The 22,404-nt window shown below is 40.4% G+C and overlaps 1 protein-coding gene across 3 annotated transcripts in view; it reads left to right on the forward strand.

Moving 5' to 3' along the window:
• Window positions 1-22,404, forward strand: part of MID1 (midline 1) — a 350,551-nt gene that overhangs the window by 77,336 nt on the left and 250,811 nt on the right. Inside the window, exon 1 of one of the 3 annotated variants that reach the window (XM_089775222.1) lies at window positions 20,449-20,560. The exons of 1 other annotated variant lie outside the window; for it this stretch is intronic. The gene's annotated coding sequence lies outside the window, so the exon portion shown is untranslated. Of the gene's footprint in view, window positions 1-20,448; window positions 20,681-22,404 lie in introns of those variants that run through there. One more of the 3 variants, XM_006120183.4, reaches the window with a different exon arrangement.

Consider the following 22,404-nt stretch of genomic DNA (forward strand, 5'->3'; position numbering starts at 1 on the left):
ATTATATCCCTCCTAAAATTCTTTTTTCTATTCTGAACTAGGGACGTAAAATCCTATTTATGTGGAGGACCAGTCAAACATATTGTTTAACCAGATAACCAATTAAAGGGGAGTGAGTGGGCTGGAGCAGCCCCCTTTCACACCACTGTGCTGGAATGTGGGCCAGGGTACTTGGCAGGCAGGGGCTGCTTCGATTGCCATGCTGGAGCAGCCACTACTTCAAGGCGCCCAGACCTGCCATAGACAGAAGCTACTCTGTCTGGAACTCTGGAGCAGCCCCTGTCCACAGCAGGTCCTCCATGGGTCTGGAGCAGCCCCCTGCCTGCAGCAAGTGGGGAGCTGCACCTGCCCCACTGATTAACCTTAACCAGTAAGCCTTACCGTGGGCAGGTGAATTGGTTAATCGGTTAAACCATCACATTCCTATTCTGAACAGGGCCTATTCAGTGTTATCTGAACCCTTCTACCTAGTTCTGAAAATGCATTTTTTTAAAAAAAATGGGTTACATATATTTTTTGCCTAATCCTCACTAATGAAATAAAACAAGTCGAATAAACCAGTTTTAAAAAACCATTTAGATAATTTACCTTTTTCTAAACAAGTTTTTTTTCTCTGAGTGTTAGGAAATTGTTTAGCAAATAGGACAATCACTAAGATTTTCATTTTTTAAAAAGGGGTTTCATTATCGCCACTCATCTGTTCATTTTTTATTTTCTCTTTAAAACTGGAACCCTGAATGTGTTATACCACCATTAATTTCATGGCTATATGATTATAATTTTACTGCAGGATCATGTATAGAGAAGTTTTATTGTAAGTGAAAATTCTTATTTTAACACTGCAGTAACCTGGTGGGGCTTATGAAAACTTGCTGTCAAAGTAATGGCTTTTCTGGACGTTGGGGCTGGAAGGATATCCATTTTATCTTTTAAAGTCTATCTTTGTTTAGAAGTTGTGGCTCCTATTAGATTTAATGACTTTCCAGTGTAGATTGCATAGTTACTAAAGAGGGCAGTATTTATTTAAAAACTATGTATTTAAAACTCCTACTCAAAATGGCTTTTTAAAGTAGAGATAAAAGTGTGTGTTTGTTCTCGGCTATCTTAGTGCACTTGGTGTGATTTACTGTTGAGAACCAGCACTATGGCTGGAAGAATTCAGGGATGAAATATTCGGTGTATGTATGGATGCATTTTCTTCTCTATATACATACAGACTATTTCATGTCTCTGTTAATCACAGGTTGATTAAGCCAACTGCTTAGTAATTGTGTGATGTGTCTCACAGTAATAATTGTGTTAGTGCCAGATGTCTAGCCAAGGATTTGGATGAGCACTGTTTTACTGATGTTTTAAGTGTCCTATGCATCCACAGCCATATTTCATATATCTTCGAAATGCAATGACTGAATCCATCTGTAACCATTCTATATTACGGTGTCATTCATCAACCACTTCCCATGGCTATTAATTATGCATACATACGCTGCAACTGTTGCAAAGGGCACAACCACCCTTGTAAAATGATGTTTGTGCCTTATTCCATTGATTATCAGGGCTTTGAGAAATGCAGTAGGTTGCAAAGTGTTCCCTTCCTCTCCCATGTCTTATAATACTGTTTGATTACATCTGCCAAATCCATGGATGGAATTTACTGGTCTTCATTTGTCTGTCCTTTCTTCTTTGCAATCACTGTCAGTCACACAAATACTTCAGTAATTGCATATATGTGGGAAGGGTGAGGTCACTTCTCCTCCTCCATCTCATTGTATTAACTACAATACTGCCAAACTTAGCCTGATGTCTAGGGAGTACTGTTTTATTTCCCTGTTAAGTATCACATTGGTATTATTTTAACATTTATATTGCAGCAGTGCTTAATGAGAGTTCAACGTTCATTAAAGGAGGAGCAGAAAAGAGTTCAGTGGAAAGCAGGGGAGAACCAGACAGTCACCATTTAAAGGAGAAGGGGAGAGACCAGAATGAATGCATTTAGTAGGAGAGAAGGCTGAATTCATTCATTGTTCAGAGCCCAGAGTTTAAGTAATGTATGTGTCAAATTTAAGATTGTTTTTTGTGGTGGATTCAGGCTGGCAAAAGGAGGCTGGAAGGTCTGGAATTAATTGGAAGGAAAGTGAAGATGTGGTGTCATAATGGCTTTGAAAAGCCACTTTAACAAATTCCAAATGAATAGCAGCCTCACAGAATGCAGCTCAGGTCTGAGTGATGCCAACCAGCAATTTGCTACCTTAATACTATCCAATTGAAATTGTGATATTTTTTCCTAGTTGTTGAAATTAAATTTGTAAAGGTATGGTCGAAAGTCAGTTTGTTTTGCTGCCACCCCTTGGCCTCCACCCCAAAGTGTCAATGAGACATTGTTACAGCTTGAAGATTTCCCACTATTTTTTTTTTTTTTAGTTTGTCTTCTCTCTTTTCCCCACCCACATATGACCCAGGGCACTAGATGAGGAGCAGAGAGGAATGCGTTTCACAACAAAACTGGGGTACTAGACAAAAGGAAGCTGGAGGGACAGGCTTTATACTCCTTTTGCATTGTTCATAGGTCGAATCCTGGCACCACGGAAGCCAAAAGCAGGGGTCTAACTTACTTCCATAAGGCCTATGGTTCATGCCTTATGTCTAAGACTTGTGCTTTGAGTGCTTTTTTTCTGTTTTTCTGCTAGGTCTAGTAAAGAATCTTCTCTTTGGGTACGTCTAGACTACATGCCTCTGTCGCCAGAGGTATGTAGATTAGGCTACCAGACATAGTAAAATGAAGCGGCGATTTAAATAATCGCTACTTCACTTAAATTTACATGGCTGCCGCGCTGAGCCGACAAACAGCTTATCAGCTGTTTGTTGGCTCAGCGCGATAGTCTGGACGCGCGGGTGTCGACAGCAAAGGTATTTGTTGACCACCCAGGTATGCCTCACCCCAGATATCAGCTGATCAGCTGTTTGTCGGCTCAGCGCGGCAGCCATGTAAATTTCAATGAAGCGGCAATTATTTAAATCGCCGCTTCATTTTACTATGTCTGGTAGCCTAATCTACATGCCTCTGGCGACAGAGGCATGTAGTCTAGATGTACCCTTAGACACTGTGGCTGTGTCTACACTGGCATCCCTTCCGGAAAAGGGATGCTAATGTAGCACTTTGGAATAGGCAAATCCGCAGGGGTATGTCTACACTACAAAGTTAATTCGAACTAACAGACGTTAGTTCGAATTAACTTTGATAGGCGCTACACTAGCGCTCCACTAGTTCGAACTTAATTCGAACTAGCGGAGCGCTTAGTTCGAACTAGGTAAACCGCATTCTACGAGGACTAAGCCTATTTCGAACTTACTAGTTTGAATTAAGGTGTGTGTAGCCCCTTAATTCGAACTAGTGGGAGGCTAGCCCTCCCCAGCTTTCCCTGGTGGCCACTCTGGCCAACACCAGGGAAACTCGTCTGCCCCCCCTCCCGGCCCCGGACCCCTTAAAGGGGCACGGTCTGGCTACGATGCCCATGCCAGGTGCAAGCCTGCCAGCACCCAGCTAGCAGACCCTGCACCTGGCACGGCTCGAGCCAGCCACCCGATGCCCCCCAGCCCTCCCCCTTTTCCCCAGGACCAGGCTGGCGGCTCCCGGGAGCTTGCCCGGGACCGCAAGAGGTGGGCACCCGCCTGGTCTAGTGTGGACATCGTGGACCTTGTCCACGACCTACGCACTAGGCACAGGAAAGTGGCTGTCTAGGGCAGGAGAGCTGCCAGCCTGGCCACCCAGGAGCAAGTGTGCATGAAAATCAAGGTGGTCCACTGAGACCCCCGACCCTGAGCCCTGAGCTTACAATGGCCGTACTGGGTCAGACCAAAGGTCCATCTAGCCCAGTAGCCTGTCTGCCGACAGCGGCCAACCCTAGGGACCCTGGAGGGGATGGACCAAAGACCGTGACCAAGCCATTTGTCTCGTGCCATCCCTCTCCAGCCTTCTACAAACTTTGGGCAGGGACACCACTCCTACCCCCTGGCTAATACCACTGCATGGACCCAACCTCCATGACTTTATCTCACTTCTCTTTAAACTCTGTTCTAGTTCTAGCCTTCACAGCCTCCTGCAGCAAGGAGTTCCACAGGTTGACTATTTGCTTTGTAAAGAACAACTTTCTGTTACTAGTTTGAAGCCTGCTACCCATTCATTTCATTTGGTGTCCTCTAGTCCTTCTATTATGGGAACTAATGAAGAACTTTTATGTATGCACCCTCTCCACCCCACTCATGCTTTTATAGACCTCTAGCCTATCCCCCCTCCATCTCCTCTTTTCTAAACTGAAAAGTCCCAGTCTCTTTAGCCTCTCTTCATATGGGACCTGTTCCAAACCTCTGATCATTTTAGTTGCCCTCCCCTCTCCCACCCTCTCTCTTCCCCTCTCCCACCTCCTTTTCCCAGTCTCCCCGAGTTTTGTTCAATAAAGAGAGATTCTATTTTTGAACATATGTGTCCTTTATTTTGAACATTAGGAAGGGGGGCTAGGGAAGGGTAAATGGAAGGAGGTGAGGGAGGAATGGGGTACGAGCCCTCGATGGGGAGGACGGGGCTGGCTCTGCGGGCTTCTGGGGGTGGAAGCTCTCCTGCAGCCCCCCCAATTGCCCCCTCTCCCCAGATGGCAGCCTGCGGCAAGTGCAGCCAGTCTGATGGCCGAGTGCTGTGATGTGCCCAGTGTGGGCACTCAGGGCACTCCAAGCCAGGACTGCTTTGCAAGTGGGGCACCCCTGAGAATTGTCTGTCCGGGTGGGGGTCAGGTCCCTTTAAGCACAGCCCTCGGCTAGCCTGAGGCAGCAGCTCCATGCTCTAAGTCCTCCTCTGATGCCCTGCCTGCACTGCTTCCGGCCATCCTTAACCCCGGTTTAGGGTCCACTTAATGTGGACATGCTAGTTCAAATTAGCAAAACGCTAATTCGAACTAGTTTTTTAGTCTGGATCCGTTAGTTCGAATTAGCTTAGTTTGAATTAACTAATTCGAACTAAGTTAGTTCGAATTAGCGCTGTAGTATAGACATACCGCGGGGGATTTAAATATCCCCCGCGGTATTTGCATTAACATGGCTGCTGCTTTTTTCCGGCTTGGAGATAAGCCAGAGAAAAGCGCCAGTCTAGACGTGATTCTCTGGAAAATAAAGCCTTTTCCAGAGGATCTCTTATTCCTACTTGAAAGTAGGCTTTATTTTCCGGAGAATCACGTCTAGACTGGCGCTTTTCTCCGGCTTATCTCCAAGCCGGAAAAAAGCGGCAGCCATGTTAATGCAAATTCCGCAGGGGATATTTAAATCCCCCGCGGATTTGCCTATTCCAAAGTGCTACATTAGCATCCCTTTTCCAGAAAGGGGTGCCAATGTAGACACAGCCTGTGTGTATTAATACATTGGGAAGTCATCAGGCACTAATCTCATGGTTCTCAACCAGCGGCCGCATGCGGCCCAATTAGCACACAGCTGCAGCCCAGATGTACGCTAAGGGCTGCTGGCTGTCCCTGCCTCCCTAGGGGTGAGGGGTCTGTTCTTAACTCCACTGTGTGGAGGGTCTCTAGGAGGAAGGAACTGAGCATAAGGGTTTGTGGGGGGTGGGTCGTATGGTTCTCAATCTGTGGCCCAGGTAACATATAAACAGGTTGAAGACCATTGCACTAGATGCTTTGGGGACTAGTTGCTCTAAGGTCTTGGAACATCTGGCAGACTACCAGATATATGAAGAGCATTACAGCATTATGACAACTCCAGTAACACCACTGAGGCGTTAATTACATTTTTTTTTAGGATGCCCGAAACATCAGATCTGTGCCTCTTTTGAAAGCTACACAGTAGTGCTGTATATAATTTGAATGACTTGCTGAACTATAAATGAATCCTTTTAAAAAAGAATTTTTTTTTTTAAAAAAAAATTCTGTATGAGTAAAATGGCTATATATTATCCAGACCAAGAATCTGCCTTGTGATTTATGGTTACTTCTCTTCAGTCAGTGACAAGATCATACCAATAAAAGGAAGACCCGTATAGCTACCCCGATTAACAGCTTTTATTGACACCATACTTCACTATTGGTGTATACACAATCTTTAAAAAGATGTCTGTTGGTTTCCCTGTTGGAACAATAAAAATGCTAAATAATTTCAAAGTGAAAACAGTTTCGCCAACAATTATGTTCTTGTATTATCAGAAATAATGGCTTTGTAGCCTCTTGGTTATTTCCCTTTAAATAATGCAAAAACAGAGAAATAAAAATATGAAAGTGTAACTGTGAGCTGGGTGGCTCCATCTTGCAAAAGTAATCTTTTCTCATTTTGTATGTGAGGTAAAGCCACATGATTTATTTATAGACTCCAAGGCTTTTCTATGGTGCTGGTCACCATAATAGTTGAGTGCTTCATAAGCATTAATGGAGTTAAGCTAAGAATGCCAACTCTGTGAGGCAACCTTCTCGCCAGTTATAAAGATGGGTAGCTGAAAACAGAGACTGGTACTTGTTGAGGCTCTCTGTCTGCAGTAAAGGTAGAGATGAAACTCAGATTTCAGTACACTGTCTAGTCTCTGGATTATCTAGATCTCCGGACCACAGTATCATTCTCACACCACATATTTACAAGAATCACTCGATATAATTTTTGTTTTTGTGACCTAACATAAGTCTTAACCCATTCCAAATTCCAGCAGCTCTTTGAAAACATATTCATCCCTCCTGCAAATATCCTCAATCGAGATACTAGGGTTGCTTCAATTACTGTTAAATTGATACAAATATTCACCAGAGAAAAATTTGCCTTTCTTAAAGAATCACCACAAAAGCAAATGACTCTAGCTGTCAGATGTGTAGTGCAGATCTCTAGGACTCAGAAGGAGTAGGACTCAATATCAGCCTACAATTACAATGGATATATGAAGGTTCATTTACTCCTCTCTCCAAACCCCCGCACTCCTGGAGCATGGAGCTGACCTTGTCACTCACAAAGGATGATCTTTGCTAACATACTTGAAATCCTCTCAACTAAGTTCCAACCAGAATGGAAGGGTTCAAACCAAGACTTTAAACAACAGAGATTTTGCTAGAAGAAAACAATTCTCTCTAGAGCTACTGTTACAGCTAGAGGCATATTTCATTCTATTCTTATTTAAATGAGTGTGCATTAAAGAATCAATTTCTTTAATTCTGTGAAATACCCTACAGGAAATCTGGCAGATGCTACTAACATCTTTTCCTGGTAATTCAGAAATAAAGATGGTGGAATAGTCTTTGGACAATCAAATATTGTGTGTTGTTTTAATGATCATCAAGTATAAAGCATATGGAATTGTATGTACTGAGACAATATTGGGTTTCATCCGCAGGAATTTAGAATGGCTATATTACTTACAAGAAGCAAAGCTGGGGCCAGATTCTTGCTGGTATGATTAAAATTTAGGGTTTGCTGCAGCAGTGACACTGTAGTGTGTCAGTGAAGATACTGGCAACACCAGTGCTTGGGGGTCTCCTGTGGGTAAAGATAATCCACTTCCTTGAGAATTCTCCCATCGACCTAGTGTTATTTACACCAGGGGTTAAATTGGTTTGGCTGGGTCACTAATTGTGGACTTTTCTTGGCCTTGAGTTGCATAGTTATACTATCTTAATTTCCTAGTATAGACTAGGCCTTAGTCCTATGGGTATTCTATTTGACTTCAGTGGGAATATCCATATGAAAAGTGTTGTAGTATCATGCGTTTAGGTCTGACCTTAACAGGCATGCAAAGAAGGTGGGGAGGGTATGTATAACTTAAAACCCAAAGTATCTTATTTCTTCCATATTTCAATAAAAGCTTAAACATTAGTGTTGATTCTTAATTTGTAAAAACAGATTTAACTACCCCACAATTTAAACTTGTCTTCTAGAATGATAGTTATTAATGGAGAATCAGTTTAATACATTCCTTTTCTTTCTGTTAGCGGAACTTCCGTCCACATATAGGTCATCATACGTTCAAATTTCTCTTGTCTATGCAGCACAATCTTAAGTAAGGGACACCTAAAAAGTCCCAGGAAAAGACTGGGAAGGGATTGTGCCTTGAAACAGATACAGTATATTCTTGGCTGGCTTTGTAGGCCTTAGGACTGGGAGAAGAGTATGGAGATAGGAGAATCCACATTTCCAAGGGAGCACTCCTTTGAGTGTAAGGGAAGTTATTCTGTCCAGCTCTTGCATGAAGCCAGAAAGTTCTCTGTGCCTCTTTTCCAACCAGCACACTCTTGTAATGACCAGGCTCAATCTGACCCTAAGTTAGGATGAGAACCAGGAGGTAACAACACATGGAAGATGTGAGAAAGGGATGGAATGCGGAAAAAGACAATTGTCCAGATCTTCCACTACATGAATATCTTTGAGGCTCTGGGACAATATGATTATATGGCTACATGGGAGACTAATGCATTCATCTGGTTACAATTGTGTATTTATTTGTTAATGATGTCTTATTTAAATGAAAGTTATGGTTTACGTATAGCCTTGAAAAATGAGTGTTTTTTAAAAGGGTTATCTATAGAGGAATGGCAGGAAATGGTGCTTGGATGTAATTTATTTAATTAATTTATTTATTTACATTCTGTTTATGAAATATCAGCTGTTCTGACTGCTGCAGCTGGCAACCATATTTTAAAAAATGCAGTTAAAGTTTCTGCAATTTATCATTTCCATTCCTTAATGTCAGGTTCTTGTTAGGAGAATTCATAACCAAGTCTAAGTTTATACAAAGCTACCAGAACTATCAAATCACGGAAGCTTTTTGTCTGCCCTTTTCATTTGAGAGGAATGATGCAGCCATATCCAAAAATGTTCCTCCCAGTGCACTGTAATTGGGGTTGACCATGTTTGCCCGAAAACTAATGATATCCTTAACTGCATGGCTTTTCCAAATTTCCTTCCTGGTTTTATAGAAAACAGCACTTCGCCACTGTATTAGCTAGCTCCATCTGACAGGCCACCTGAAAGAGACATAAACCACCTGAGACTCTGAAAGTAATTAAAGGCTGGCTGACCATTTGTGCACTTCCAAGACCTTCTCCAACCAGTCCTATCTCACATTAACATCTTGCCATGCCCATCTTACTATGAGCCTGATCCATCTCCTGTTGACTTCCATGGGAATTAGATTGTCTAAATGATGACTAGCATCCAGATTCTTATGGCTCAATGTAATTCTCAGTAAAGTTAGTGAAAATAATGCTATTGACTTCAGTAGGAGTTGGTTCTCTGGGGGAAAAATAAAGGCTGACACTAGCATTAAAATATGAAATCTCACTTCACAGCCCAGACATGGGGTTTTGTTACTGATTTGTTCAATGTTTAGGTGGAATTCACAACTTGTTGAGCTAAAGCTGACCATTTATTAAACTCTTCCATATAAATCTGCTCTTTGGAAAAACTCTGGCTTACATAGCATGTGATCAGAATTGCAATCGGTAGCCAGCCATTTGAGCTGCTAGCGTCAGTAGATGCCCATAAGAACACAAAGTTCCAAAATTGTATTGTGCCTTAGTTACTGAAAAGAGCAAACTGTCTAGTAGAATTTTTGTGAGCATTAGTAAACTCTTTTGGTAGTTATATAAACATTTAGGGTAGTCCATTAATGAAAAATATGTTAGTGCAGGTGTTGAGTGTATAGCAATGAAATTACAGCACTAAAGAGGTTGTTGTACTCAGATTCGTATTCTGTAATGCTTCCAGGTATTCATACTCAAATCAAACAAATGAAAACATAGATTAAACCCTGTTAAAATGGAAAATAAGGTTAATGGCAATGTTTTAGCAGTGAAGAAACCAGTCCATAATGAATTTAGAAGAAATGTTTTTTCCAAGCTGCCTTCCCAAGATTTATTATGATAAACATCATTGCCGTAAAAACAACTTTGAGCCAAGGACCTGACAATTTCATTTTTAGTCTGGTCAGCTAAGGTAAACTGAGATGCCCAAGGAGAGTTGGTGAAAGAGTTTACTTGCTGTAATTGTAATAAAGGAAGTTTATAAACCACAAGCTGTTACAATTCAAAAGTGAACAACTGAATATTATTTCTAACAGATTTTTTATTTCCTAGTCTTGGCAAGCTTGTGCTATTTTAGACTAGTGGGAATGGGATTGTTTTGAGCTAAGGGCTCTGTTATTTATGTTAGATAAACGAAAGAATAATCACTGCACGCTTTCACTGCGTAAATTCAAGTTATGTAGTTTTAAATCCTAGGACTTTGTTTTACAGCCTTAATAAAACACACCATAAGTAAAGATCAAATCATAGCATCCATCTGTTTCTGGCAATGAAGTTCATTTGGTCAGCTTCACATTCCTGCACAAATACTAACAATATACTATTTGCCATTACACTTACTAAATTCATTGTTTCTGCCAATAGAATTCTAGTTCTGTTTTGCAATTTCTATAGCCTGATTCAATGGCAAAATATTTGTCTTGGAAAGTATCATGTGTATCTATTAAAATATTAGAAATGCTGATATGTTTATAACAGATCCTGGAAAGTGAACATTTATAGCTGACAATTTTATTTTGTAGTCAAATTACAGTTTAATCTCACCTTCAACATCAGTAAAATCAAAATCTATACCACAGCTTCTGGCTGGCTTGCATTTGCCTGTTTTGGTTTTTTTTTTAAAGGAATGATACTCTGTAGTCTATGTCTATGAAATGTACCATGTTTGAAATGGAGCTTTTCCATGCACAGTTGACTGCAGAATAGTAACAGAGGTGCTGGCAGCTTTATTCAAATTAACCATACGAGGGAGCCTTTTCTCTTTAAGGAAACAAAGAAGCAAGATCTCTGCACATTAAAGATGTATTTAGTAACAGACTAGGGTGTCTACCAGCGAATTTGCTTCTGGTAAAAAAAACAAAAAACAAATCCCTTTTCTCTTTTAAGCTGTTCTAAAGTAACTTCACAAAATGTAACACACCATAGCATAGACTGTAGCTTCTACTGGCACACAGAGTAATTTTCAAAAGCTACTCTGAAGAGCATTTAAGGTGTGATAGTACATTTAATACTACGTACTAGGATTCCTTCATTGTGAGAAGAGAGTTGCTTGTTTAAATTTTTGTCAACATCAAGAGTGGCTGCTTTGGGAAGAAATGCTTATTTGGTGTTCTAAGGTCTGTTTGAGGTGCAGTCTGCCTTTGTAATCACTTATTGCTCTGTCATCAGTTCAGAACTTATTAGAGAATAAAGTCTCAGGGTACATCTAGACTGCAAGCTTCTTTCGAAAGAAGCTTTTCCAGAAGAGATCTTCTGAAAAAACGCCTTCTGAAAGACAGCGTCCACAACTTCAAAAGCACATTGAAAAAGCGATCTGCTTTTTCGAAAGAGAGTATCCACACTCATTGGCGGTGAGGAGTCCTGTGGCACCTTATAGACTATCCGAAGTGTTGGAGCATGCTCCAAGACTTTGGTTAGTCTATAAGGTGCCACAGGACTCCTTGCCACTTTTGAAGATTCAGACTAACACGGCTACCCCTCTGATACTTGACACCATGCAAGGCACTGCATTTAGCCATATGGAGTGGAAATCTATCAACCAAATAAAAAAAAGTAAAAAAAAATGCTCCCACACTCATTGGACACTCTCTCGCATGTAAGCTGTGATTACTATGGATGGAGTGGCCACTTTTTCCTGGAGGCCTCTGCTTTCGAAAAAACTCCCTCTTCTGTGTCCACACACTCCTTTTTCCGAAAGAGCTCTTTTGGAAAGGACGTTCTTCCTTGTAGAATAAGGTTTACTAATTTTGAGAAAAACCCTGCATTCTTTCAATTTTCTTTCAAAAGAATGCAATAGCAGTGTAGACATAAGTGAAGGTTTTTTTTTTTTTTTTGAAAAATGGCCATTTTTCCGAAAAAACCCTGCAGTCTAGATGCACCCTCAGTGACTCCCTTATGTCTTAGAATAAAGTTAGGACTGCTTTACACAGAAAGGTTTCACTGATTTAAGTAAAATCTGGTTTAAAATATATTTGGCTAAACTGATGGAAACCCCCATGTGACCAACTGACTTTCATTGCTTTTACTTAATTTTGTCAGTTACCTCTACCAAAGAAAGAGAAATTAATTGCTGGGTAAGTAAGATTAGGCACAAAAAAGGGGGAGAAAAATACAATTTTAGGAAGGAAAATGGAGAGAGAAGGATGAGCACAAGCAAAGGATTAAATTAAAAGTATTATTTTATTCAGTTTTTGTAGCTATGTGGGTCACAGGGTAGGAGAGAGAAGGTGAGTGAAATCATATAATTTACTGAACTAACCTCTTTTGGTAAGAGATTTGAAGAAGAGCTCTATGGAGTTTGAAAGCCTGCCTCTCTCACCAATACAAGATACAAAGTCTCAGAGAGGTAACTGTGTTAGTCTGAATCTTTAAAAACAAGTAACCCTGTGCACCTTAGGGCTCATCTCAATTACAGGGAATGGTGGAAAGAATTTGCATATCTTCTTCCGATTGCACTTTCGAAAGTGGAGCTTTTGAAAATGAAAGTAGTTAAGACGCGGGTTTTTTCGGTGAATCCTCGCTTTGTCAAAAAGCCATTCTTCCTCAGAAAAGGAGGTTTATGCAGCTTTTTGACTGGGTGGGGAGGAAGGAAGTTTAGCTGAAAAAGCTGTATCTTAACTACTTTCACTTTTGAAAGCTCCGCTTTCGAAAGTGCGATCAGAAGAAGATATGCAAACCTTCTTTTGACCAGTCCCTATAGTCTAGATGAGCCCTTAGAGACTAACAAAAGTATTAGATCATGAGCTTTCACAGGTAAAACCTGTGTTGTAGTGGAAAATACAGAATCCAAGGTGTGTATATATAACAGCAAAAACAGTTACTGTCAAATGCAGAACCTGTGTTAATGAAGCTAATTAAATAGACTGGATGTGTCTCATTCATACCTATTGATGTGAAAATGTCAATAATAAAGGTTAGGGAAATTGGCTTTGTAGACTGTTAACCAGTGAAGATCTTTATTCAAGCCCAGGTTTAACGCTGTTAAAGATATTTGTCAGTTTCTAAGGTGCCGCAGGACTACTTGTCAATAAAAAAAAATTACCTCATCCAATTTCTCTCTTCCATTTTATTTGGCATTAAATGTGTTTTCAGTAACCACAGTTAAATTTTCTAGAGGGGCTTATGGCTGAATGTTATAGGCTTTCAGAAGGTATTTCATGGGTTACTTGTGCCTGCTGGTTCACCTCTACGTATGGAGACTGCTATTTTCCTTCTTTAAAGTGGTTATGGCTGGGAGAGAGGGAAGGGGGGCTTCTCTGGCTTAGTAGTTCTCAGTGTTTTCCACACCATGACCCCATATTACAACAGAAAGGTTTTGGTATCCTGTTCCCATAGTTCCAGAATTCCCACCCCGCTTACTCATTAAACCAACCAGCTTCCATTTAAATCACAGGACAGTCGGCCATTAACTTGAATGGGGATTGGATCAGACCTAGAACAGTCAGTCATGATGCCTCTGTGTGTGATGTGGTAGCAGCTCCCACACTGAATAAGAAGCCATTCTCTGTCCACAGATTCTCATCTATGCTGGCCTGCCTTTCCAGCTGTCATGGAGCTGCTTCTGCAGATTTAGCTCTTGTGGCCCCTGCATTGCCAGCCTCTTCCTTCCAAATTGTCTGTCCACTGGCTTGTCCTGAAATCTGCCCCATCGACAAAATATTTAGGCTTCATTATTTTGAGCAAAATCTAAAGACCACATTTTCCCACGGCACATAACGATAATATGCATGTGTTAACTGAAACATCTTTCACCATAGTAGTCCATCATCTTTTCCATGTATGTGATTGGATAGAATCCAGTTAAAATACGAAAGTGACTTTTTCCTGTCTTATAAACTCATTGGTTATTATAAATATGTATTTGTTTGTGCTGTAGTAATTTACAAATAGAGCCTTGCACAGAAACAAATGTATACCCACAGGTGGGTATATCTGTGGATATAAATTAGTACCCATGAAACTACAGGGCTCTCCTGGGAACTGCAGTGGTGAAAGAAGTAGAATGTCAGGAATCATCATCCTTCATCAGCAGCTCCTCTGGCACAGCTGTACTGCCTCCAGCCCTGCCTTCAACGCTGTCCCATCCCTTCCACACAGCTGTCTGCACCTTCTGTCAAGAGGCATGCTGATGAGCCTAGTGTTTGTCCCAGTAGGCAGGGCTGGGGGTAGTAGAGCTACAGCATGGGATACTGGCTCGTGGTAATGGTGGTTCTACTTTTGCTCTTTTTACCATTCTGTTGCTGTTCCCAGGAGAACCCTGTGGTTCTATGGATATTAATTTGTATCTATGCAAGTAAAAGGTTCCTATCAGGATGAAGTTCCCTTTGTGCTAGAAGAAAGACAGGCAAGATGCACGCTTAGACTGAAAAGTTTACAATCTAAGGCCCCCTATATTTCCAACTTTTATACACATGCTTAACATTAAGCACATAAGGCACATAATCGGATCCTAAAATTTCCTATTTTTGATCAATCTAGCAGCTCAAATTAATTCATCCATCTTGTCTAGAGCTCTGCTTTTAGCTAAATCTTCCAGAATATTCTAGACCACTGAGTCTTGTGTAAAACCTGGAGTGAATTCTTTCAATTCTGTTTGCTTTTGCTGTTCCAAGTCACAATCCAGAATAACAAAAGGATTCTTTTCCAGTTAATTACAGTACTTATTTCTTAAACCAGACCTCAATTGTTTTTATTTGCTCTGAAGAAACGAGAACTTCAGTTTCCATCAAAGTGGGTTTGTTCTACCCCTGTATTTTACCTACAGCAAAAGCATTTTCCTGCAGTTGTAAACCACTGCTTCAATGTGGCATCAAATTCAAGTTATAATCTCCTTGATCTCTTATTTTTAGATCTGAAATTTGGCTGTTGTGTGTGGCTTCCAATATGTTTTTAATGTGCCAAAATGAATTGGCAATGGAAAAATATATGAAATGGCATTGTCTCAGTAGATAAAATATTTCCAAAGCTGTTAAGAAAAACTATAACAGGGTATTAGAGGATAAAAGGCCAGTTCTGCTTGAACCCATAGGGCAGCTTGTCTTCTGCCTCAAGATTTGCACAGCTTGAGGAGGTTGTATAATACTTTCAGGGTGCTAGTTACAATTCCCTGATTTTTAGGAGGTCATACTTTAATATTTCACATTGTCTGAGTTACTTTGGTTATTGTTTCAGAGGGAAACCTAATAAAATTTACTGAGATTTTTTTAAAAGGGGATGAAGTGGTATTTAGTTATTGTCAAATAAAGCATCACAACTTGGCATAGAGCTGTCCTCCAGCCTGAAACTATTCAGAGAGAATATCCAGAGTTACCACAGTTCTGTAATGAACAGGCTAGTGGGTATGTTTACCTCTGCTCTTTATTAGATGGAATCAGAGCTGCTTACACATAGGTCATGAACGCTACACTGTTACTAGTTATCAGAGATTCTCCTTTCTCTCACATGATAGAGACCTGTGCTTTGAAAGGATCTAAAGTCTGTCCTCATTATTGATGAGAAGTTTTGAGTCTCTTTATTGTGCAATGTGAAAGTCTTAGAGTGTGTGGATTTGTTTGTTTCCATATTTGCCTATGGCTCTGACCCTGCAACTGGCTTTGTGCAGAATTCCAGTGACTTCCACAGTCCTCCACATGGATGCTGGCATCCACCCCATAGAGCTTCTTGCAGAATTAGAGCCTATGTTATCATTAACTGCTTTTATATAATAGCCCTGAAGAACAGTTGTGACAAATATAAGAAGCTGGTCGTTAGCATACGGGTTTTCTCAAGCAACAAAGGCTTAGTTGTGACTAAATCTATCACCTACTCATCTTGGAGCTATATTATTAACGGTTGTGGGGACAAAGTATTGTCTTTGTTCATTCATTCACTAGCTCATAAATAACAATACTGGATGTGTAAATATTAGAGCGTTAGTGTACATTTTTCTGGTAACTGACTCTTTTACCTTTGTCTATATACAGTGTGTTCTAGAACTATTGGATTTTTTTTCCCTAAGAGCAAGTCAAAGCGCTGTGCTAGGCTAACCTAATTAGTTACACCAGAGATCCTCAAAGAGCTTAGTGTCCTTTAATGTTTAGTTTTGATAGAATAATTTCCAGTGCAATTGCATACCATGTTCTGCTTATAGGCAAGGTGATTTAAAATACATTTAGCATTGCTATTAAAAAGGCATTATTATGACCCAAATGACCTTATCTTGTTCTTTCTTGTTAATGCAAGAAACACAAAACACAGACAGTACTATGCAAATCGGGCATTTTAGATGCACAGGATAAGGCTAAATTAGGATTTAATTGTGAGTAAGTAAAGGAGAAATGATATCATCAGAGTGTCCATACCTGCTAACATTTCCAAAATTCCAACCTTGTTTCTGCCAGGCCTCCAAGTGTGAGTCAGCTTGAAAGTTATGTGCTGCCATAAAATGACTCTACAATTGTTGTGTGTTACTTTTTATTGTTATGTTTTTTGTTGTGGGAACAAGTTTATAACCAGCGTCCAGTTCCAAGAGTGGCTGACATTTTGAGACCAGCTGGAGCCTGTTTATTTCAAATGTGAAAATGTATTTCTTTCCATGTGGTGCTTAGAGCTCTTCTCTGCTATTTTGGAATTCCTGATTGCATCCTGGATAGAAGGAAAGCTATTAGTTATAGGCAATAAAAAATGGTTCTCACACATGTCAACCCTTGCAAATTAATTGCGAGAGACATGGGGAGTTCTAAGTAAAATTAATCCTGGCTCGTGATCTGGGGATAGTCTTCTCAATTGTCAAGCTTTCTTCTCCTTTAGACATGGCTGAAGAAAAAATCCTGACAATTGAGAGTTCTAACCTCAGACTATGAGTCAGGATTAATTTTACCTAGAAAGTGGTGTGGCAGCCATGCCAGGATGACAGTGGGAGTGCCTCCTTACTGAGTCCCCACAAACAAAGGTCCCCACTCTCAGCCCCAGGCAGCTGCTATTCCTCTACTAGACTGAGAAGTAGGAGGGAGGACGCCTCTGTAATCCCCCCATGCCAGAGCTGGGGTGGGTGAAGAACGTTAGCAGGAGCAGAGGTGATGCTGGGAAGGCTGAACTAGGGCCTGGGAGCTGCAGGTGGGCTGAAATGAGGAGAGTGGATTGAGGGGCTGTATTGATGGTGGATTCTGAAGAGACGGGCTGAGTGCTGGGAGGGTGAACTGAGGGTGGGCAAGGTGGAGCGGTGGCTCTGTGCTCCCAGAAGGGGCGGAGCTAAGGAAGAAGGGATGAGGCTGGGGGCAGCTAGCCCTCAGCACCTCCCAGAGCACACCATGGCCCCTCCCTGCAGGCAGTCTTCATAGCCACCCATGGTGTGAATAATCTAAAAGTTAAAAATGTTTGTGACTAACTTTTGACTTGGAAATAACTTATTTTTACAATGTTTAGATCATCCCATCTTGCAATAGAAACTACACCATATGACTTTAGGTGGCCAACAATATGATGCAGATAATGGGCAGTGAATGCTCAACCAGTTCTCAAACAACCAATAAACTAACATTTATTTTTGTAAATAATCCCTCAAATAATACAATGAAATGTGAACTATATTGGGATGGATGGTCTCTTCTTTAGGACATGACTCTTGGGACTCTGGAGACCTGGGTTTAATTCACTTCTCTGACATAGATTTTCTGTGTGTGACTTTGGGGAAGTCAAATAAACTCGCTATACCTCAGTTCCCCCATCTGTAAAATGGAGCTGATAGCACTTCCCTATCTCACAGGAAAGTTGTGACAACAACGTTACAGATTGAGGAGCTATCGTAAATAAAATTATAGAGAATTTATGGGAATGGAAGTGTCTCGTCTATTTCCCTAGGAAGGTGCAGTGCTCAGAGGGTGAAAGAGAAATGCATAGCATTTTGCTGCTGACATCAGAAATGTTATGGATTCAACTGTCCTGTGTTTTATGATTCTAATACCAAAGTGCAGTTCCATATCCATTTTACCAAAAGATGATTCTGTGGGGGAATGATTGCTGCATGATAGCTTTAAATGTAGAAACATGTGTTATAATAATATCTATAAAAGCAGTCCATAAAATTATTTACTGACTATAATGTAAAAATGTTCCCTAGAGTGGGAGATCTGTGCTTGAAATAGTATGGTGACTAAATTACATTTTAGTACACTAGACAATTTAGCTGATGCTGCTTGGGCTCAGTTAATTTTTGTTCATTGGAAAATAAAATGAAAATTTACATGCTTCATTTGCCTCACTGCTCTGGGGTGGTGCAAGAGATGAGAGGTTCAGTACACAGGCTGCCGCAGGAAGAGGACTCCCCTGGTCTTCTCTCACTGCAGCATCTTGGGCTAGATGAGAAGCACTTCTCCATGATTGCTGCAGTTCCAGCAGGTACAGCCAGGGGAGCAGTGCATGTCCCATGGCTGAGATAGGTCCAGGTTCATCAACCTCCTGTGCTCCTCAGGCAGTATGAGGAATGTAGCAAACTGCACTTTCCCCTCGCTTCCTCAGGAATGGGAACAGTCAACAATGTCCCTATATGAATCGAAGGAGGTGGGAGCTTCACCGTCCCCAAGGGTGTCTGTGTGGGGAGGCAAGGCTCAGGGTTGGGACAGTCCCAGCCAGCTCCTTTCACCTGCCTGGTGATTCTCTTTTCTGTATGGTTTTATAAGAATCGATCTGATTCTAGACACAACCCATTATCCTGGCACAACCAAAACTGGACCTTGCTTTCAGTTATGATAAGAGTAAGCTGTATACTGAATTTGGTGGTCCTAGATCTTACTGTTTATGTGTTCTTGAACAAACAGACTGACACACAAACTCTCTCAAATAAATAGTAGATATTATTCCTCTGATATTTTACAGTTTCATTTTAATGATAATAAGCAATAACATACTGAGACTTTGGATGGCAACTAAAGTTCACCCCACAAATCCTATTACAGGGTGGGGGTCTTACTGAAGTTAAATAAACTGTCCAAAGTTCCTGGAAAAGCCATAAAATTTGTAGCTGGGAGAAACTGACAAAGTTCATAGTTCAAGTGCCCTGGATGACATAGAAAACCAAATTTTTTTTTTCCTTCCTGGCTGATCATGCTGTTTGTGTGGGACAAAATAAGCTTTGCTGTGTTCTACTGACACTAGCCCTTCTTATGTCTCCCTAGCCACCTCTTACTCCCATGGCCTTTTCTACAGAAAAAATTAGAAAACAAAATTAAACTAAATGAAAATAAACCAGCCCTCACAACTTTGGAGAGGTAGCAAAAGGAAGTCTCAGCAATTGCTACCAGTTTCTGTTTCATTTTCATTGTTAAAATTGTTTTTTCTGTAGTAGATTTTTATTTGTTTTTGTTTTGTCTTTGTTAACCCATAACGGGGGAGTAAAAGGGAGGTGGGAGAACAGAGCTGATGAAGTCACAACCTATATTGTGAACAGAGAACCTCATCCATCAAACCATCACCTCTGGTTTCTGTATAAGGTCACAGAGGAACAAAGTAAGCCTGTGTCAGGTTGAAATAGCATTGGTAAGCGTTAGTGTGTGTGAAGCTGGTGGTTTGAAGTCTATTTATTTTGTCTGAAAGGCACAAATGGCACACTGCAGAGTAAGGGAACAAGCTGGGGGGAAGTGTCCTTATCAATTCTTACTAGAAGGCTAGCAACCAACATTTAAGGTGTGACTTTCCACATCTTTTGATTTATTTTGTGGCAGATGTTTTTTCTGAGCTTCAGAGAGATATGAGCAGATAAAGCTCACGTTTCCTCTAAAAACATTTTTGATCAAAGTGCTAAAGACTTCTTGAACTATAAAGGACATGCTGAGGATGAGATTTGATTTATATGGCGTAACTTCAAGGTGCATTATCTGGAAAAACTACGTATGGGCTTTTTTCATGTAGTTAGAAATCTTTGCCCAAAGTAAACTTTAGTTAATAGGTTTTTTATGCTTGTAGCTATTAACAACATTTTAGGGAGGCATACATGTTTTAATAAATCCCCATTTATTTCAGTGATTCCTAATACGTATTTGATTTTATTTTGTTACGTTTTTTAACTTCTTTCTTGTTGTTTATATTTAAAAAAAATTAGATTCATTAGCAGTCTTTGGATGTTTAGGTAGCTAATTTTTTAAAAAAGATTAATACTTTAATGTACATTAACTGAGATGTAAATAGGGACCTCTTAGAATTATCAAGGGGTGTATTTATTTCAGAAATTAGTAGCTGAGATGTTGATGAATGGAGATGTGCACTTTTTTTATGCCTTGTCGAGAAGCACTCTTTGTATGGTATTTGGTGCCTGATGTTCAAATGGCCACCCTGTGTAGGCGAGTTTGTTTGGATACCCTCTCTGAGGATTAACATACTGAATGGTTGAATGCCAGCAGAATCTCTTTCCCCCCCACTCCCCAGGAGAATGGTTTCTGCTGAAGTCATTTGGTGTGTGCTTCTTTTTCCTGTGTGAGGATTAAAGAATGGCTTTGTGAGGAGATTCGGAGAGAAGGAGCTGAGAAGAAACTAAACACAGGGTACGAAAGACTTTAGCCTTTCAGAGTTCTTTCAGTCAATTCATTCTGGGAGACCAATTGCATATGATGCAGCAGCTGGGGTTTTGTTTTCTTTTCAGCTCTATACTGTAGGAGAAGCTGGTAAGGTTATTTTTTCCCTTGTTCTACTGTTCCATGATGCTGTTGTAATTGCTTTATCGAACTGATTGTTTCAAGAGGCAGGAAAGTTGGTTAATGATGCTGGGGACACCCTGTATTGTCTCTCCTTTTTATAGCTGCTTAGTTTGCAAAGAGACACTGTTTACAGTAAAGGGGCCAGTTTCCGTAGAGTATCTTTGCTATTTTTTAATCAAAGTTGGTTTAGCTTCTCTTTTTGCCAAGCTGGTTAAATAAATAAATAATAAATAAACAAGACTCAGATCTTCAGAAATGTTTGAATTTATAGAAAGCTATTGGGGGGAGGGGAGAGAAGCTTTCACCTAAATGCTAAGTTTAAGCTGTTTGTTCTTCATTGATATTATCAGGATTCTCACTTTTCTGGATTAATTCCAAACCTCTCCTGGATTTTGCATGAGGAATCTATATTACAGTCTAACTTTTCACATGGTCAACCAAGACAACAGGGTCCACTTGCTCTGTCAGCAAAACAAAAGCAAATATATTTCTCTAATGGAGGCAAAAATTAGAAATATCCCCCCAAAAGGGGGGTGGATGGAGTCCAAAATGACTAGCTGTTTTTTGTTTTAATGCACGGATAAACGGGGGGGGGGGGGGGGGGGGAGGAAATATCTCAGAGGAATCAAAATACACAGGTGCACATATAGTCTAATTACTCCCTCCCAAAGAGGCAGTTTTCAGATTCTCATTTGGAAAAATATGAGCTATCCTTTTCTTTCGCCCTCCCCATGTTATTTTTAGAATAGTAGCTTGTATTTTTCTGCATCTTTTAGTTCCTTTCATTTCATCGTGGGAAACTTTAGCCTGAATTGCTTGAGGATATGTGCACACAGCTTGGGGCATACCATGTCTATTCCACAGGCAAGCTATGAAAATCCTTCCTGTGACTCAGATGAATTGCAAAGAGCATGATTACACAAAAGTTTCTTTTGTGGTCAGTCAAAAATCTCAGACAAGGGAACTGGAGAATGATTGACATCAGTTATAGCAGTGATTGACAGAAAACCAGAAATGTGGTCCATGATATAGCATGTTAGTTTTTCAAGCAGTGTTAATCTTTTTTCATTATTATTCACTTCTTTATTCCCTGTTCCCCTATTGAGTTCTGAATGCCTTGCTAAAATGGTCCTTTGTAACTATTATTGCTTATAGCTTATGCATGTCTATATACAATGATTTACTAATCTGTTGCTACTGAAACAAAACTGATAGTTGCATTATAATCAGACCTCCTTGAAAGAATGTTATACACTTAGCTGTTGTTTGTTACAGATCCCACTCTCATTAAACAACAAAGAGCCTCTCTCCAATCCTACAAAACCATACTCATAAGGTTAGCTGTTGCTCATGGACCAGTCCCACTGATCTCAATGTGGCTATGAGTATGAATAAAGGTTTGGAGGATCAGTTCCTTAGTTATTAAAGAAATGGATTCGGAAGTGAGCCATTACTATGGTTCTTTGTGGCTTGAAAACAGAAGCATCTGTTAATATAGACACCGATGGAATCTTTAACGAGGTCCCAAGAAATGTCAAGCTCACTAATTGAATATTAGAGTGCTGAAATATCAAGCAAATTTTGCAACTTTAGTTTTCTTTAGAAAACAGACAATTTTGGCATCAAGGGAAACAATTCTTCTATCTCTTTGCATTCTACCTATAGATACTGTGACCCCAGGCTTACGAGTG

Source organism: Pelodiscus sinensis, chromosome 1 (genome assembly GCF_052426305.1).
Source record: "Pelodiscus sinensis isolate ZL-2025 chromosome 1, ASM5242630v1, whole genome shotgun sequence".
NCBI classification, from domain to species: Eukaryota; Metazoa; Chordata; order Testudines; family Trionychidae; genus Pelodiscus; species Pelodiscus sinensis.